This window comes from Tupaia chinensis, unplaced genomic scaffold (genome assembly GCF_000334495.1).
Source record: "Tupaia chinensis unplaced genomic scaffold, TupChi_1.0 Scaffold143725_1, whole genome shotgun sequence".
In the NCBI taxonomy this organism is placed as follows: Eukaryota; Metazoa; Chordata; class Mammalia; order Scandentia; family Tupaiidae; genus Tupaia; species Tupaia belangeri.
Window position 1 is genome coordinate 65,113 of NW_006203574.1, and position 3,170 is coordinate 68,282.

Consider the following 3,170-nt stretch of genomic DNA (forward strand, 5'->3'; position numbering starts at 1 on the left):
CACCATCCCCACCATCATCATTGTCACCATCTCCACCATCACCACCATCTCCACCATCATCACCATCTCCACCATCTCCACCATCTCCACCATCTCCACCATCACCATCATCACCACCAGCACATCCTAACCAAAGTCACGATCATCACCATCATCAAAATCACCACCAGAACCATCACCATCGTCATCACCGTCATTACCCCCATTGTCACCACCATCACCCTCACCAGAATCACCAGCATCACCACCATCCCCACCATCTCCACCGTCACCATCACCACCATCCTCCCTGGCACCATCCCCATCACCACCATCCCCACCACCACCACCATCACCACCACCACCATCACCACCACCATCACCACCATCCCCATCACCACCACCATCACCACCACCATCACCACCATCCCCATCACCACCACCATCACCACCACCATCACCATCATCACCACCATCACCACCATCCCCATCACCACCATCCCCACCGTCACCGTCACCACCATCCCCACCACCACCACCATCACCACCATCCCCATCACCACCATCCCCACCATCCCCACATCACCATCCCCATCACGTCTGTTACTGTTACCTGTCGCCCTTGTCATAGTCCATATGAGACACCTACCCTGGACCAGCTGCCTGTGAGGGACAGAGATCACCTGTTCATTGGGGACCTGTTCCCACCACATGGACACACACTGTGCTGAGACCTTTCTCAGGGTCCCACAGGAGAGGACAGAGGACTCCTGTACCTGGGCCACTGCCTGAGACCCCACGTGATCAGCCTTTGAGTCAGGAGATCCTTCCATGGCTTTGCATAATTGAGTTATGAAAAACAAATTCCTTGCACGCATCCTTGTATGGAAAGGACAGGAGAGTCCATACCTGGGGTCATACACCAAGACCCCACTGAGTCCCTGTTTAATTGAAAGTCCCTTACATGAATTTAATCATATCGTTTGTGCAACTGCGATTCTTAAGGTCTATATAATCGTCTCCACTTCACAGCAGGAAATGCTGAGGCCCAGGAGAACTGAGAACAGTGGCCCAGCCCAGGCATTGAGGCAGGTGTCTTGGAGTCAGTCCTGGGCTCCTTGGGGAACAGGGGACCAGGATGGGCAGTAGGGGAGCATGAAGGCCGACTAGGTGGCAGGGTTGGTGACCAGCACTCACTGCCACCCCATCACAGCCTGGCCTTCCTGAGACTCTCCTGTTGTGCAAGAGGGGGAGGTCAGCAGGCTGTGCCCAGGACAGAGCTGGGGACCCTGTGGGGACTGGGAACCTGCTGGGCTGTGCAAGGTGACCTGGCTGCTGCTGGTCCTTTCTGCACTGTCTGGTCCACTCTCTCCTGAGCAGGAGGTGACAGTGTCCATGGCCACCTTAGTGGGGCAGCTGAGTTTCTAGAGGACCACAGGGCCTGCAGGTTCAGAAGACTGTGGGGCTCACATAACGGGTCTCCCACACACAGTCCTGTGGGCTGAGCTCAGGGTCCTGTGGGGCCTGAGGCTTTGGGCAGGGCCTGGGGCAGCCCCAAAGCAGAGTGAGGAGGGGGCAGGACAGGGGCCCAGGCCATGTGGACACACCCAGAGCTCTGCTTCTTCAGCCCATTCTGGGCTCTCCTGCTCTCTGTCACTTCCCAGGAAGGACGAGGCTCTGGGTCAGTCACTTTACGGATGCAGGTGGGCTCTCAGTGGTTCCAGAACTGCTCAGGGCACTGGTCTACAGGTCAATGGGCAGGAAGGGCAAGTCTCTGAGACGCACACTCAGCCTGTACCTTCTACTTGCACCCAGGAGAGACCTCTGCCCTGTTCCCTGCACTTTTGCAACAGGAGCTGGCCCCTGGGCCCATGACCTGGGAGGAGCTGACATCCAGGTCAGTCCAGAAAACCCAAGGCTGTTCAATCACTTCCCGGAACGATCTGCCATAAATCTTCCACTGTCCATCCTCAGAACCAACAGGCATTCTCACTCGCGCCCTGAGACCAACTGTCACTGTCCCATGGGAGTTCTCCCTGACAGTTACTCATGGGGTGTCTCCCATGTACAGGGTCACTATGGTTCATTGGGGAGCAGGCAGTTCAAAGTGACCCCAAATGACCTTCACAGTTCAAGTGGAAGAACTAAAGAGGTGCCCGGTGAGAGCTCGCTGTGGCCACACGTGTGCTGAAGAGAGCAGTGTGGGAATGTGGCTGCTGTCTCTCAGGAAGGAAAGGGCAGAGGACCAGAGTCGGCCCCACATGGAAGGTTCTCTCCTGTCATGTGACCAGGGCGGGAGGGAGGGCGGGGCTGTGCGGCCGGGCTGGTGGCAGGTTTGTGTCTCACTTCCCCGTCTGCCTGTGTCACTGTGAGCAATGTCGTTACTGCTGTCCCACACATGACAGTAATAGTCGGTCTCGTCCTCGGCCTGGGCCCCGCTGATGGTCAGGGCGGCCGTGTTCCCTGAGTTGGAGCCTGAGAATCGGTCAGGGATCCCTGAGGGCCGCTTGTTATCATCATAGATGACCAGCCTGGGGGACGTGCCTGGCGTCTGCTGGTACCAGTGCACGCTTTTCCTTCCAATGTTGTCTCCTCCACAGGTGATCCGGGCTGTCTGTCCCCGGGCTCTGCTGGTACCAGTGTAGAGTTTTCCAACTAATGTTGTCTCCCACACAGGGGATCCTGGCCGTCTGTCCCAAGGTCACTGACATTGAGGACTGCTGAGTCACATCATAGGAGGCCACGGAGCCTGTAAATTGAGAAAAATGAAGTGTATTTTAACATGAAGCCCATTCTCTCGAGACCCTCCTGCCTAGCCTGGACTAGCTCAAAGGATTCTCTGGGCCCACAGGGCAGCCCTTCCCACAGTCTCAGCCCAGGAGTCCCATGGACTTCGCTGTTGGCTTTAGAAAATAGGAGACCCTGACCCTTTCTCCTGACAGCTACGGCTTCTCAGGCTCAGGCCATTCGGTGAGCTCAGGGTGGTGGCATCTCAGCCCCTACAACCCCACCCCACCCTGGTGCAGGTCCAGGAGCCCCCTCCCGCACAGGCAGGGCCCTCTGAGCTCAGAGTCAGGCCAGGCTGGTGCCAGAGCCCTGGGGCTGGGCGATAGCTGAGCCTGGGCAGCACCTGTGCAGTGAGCGAGGAGGCCCAGGAGGAGAGGGGGCCAGGCCATGGTGTCCCCTGAGGC

General features: G+C 57.5%; 1 pseudogene; it reads right to left on the reverse strand.

The window, feature by feature from the left end:
* LOC102477140 (immunoglobulin lambda variable 3-9-like) overlaps positions 1-3,164 on the reverse strand; it is a 37,494-nt pseudogene extending 34,330 nt beyond the window's left edge.
* Between the last annotated feature and the right edge of the window lie 6 nt (positions 3,165-3,170).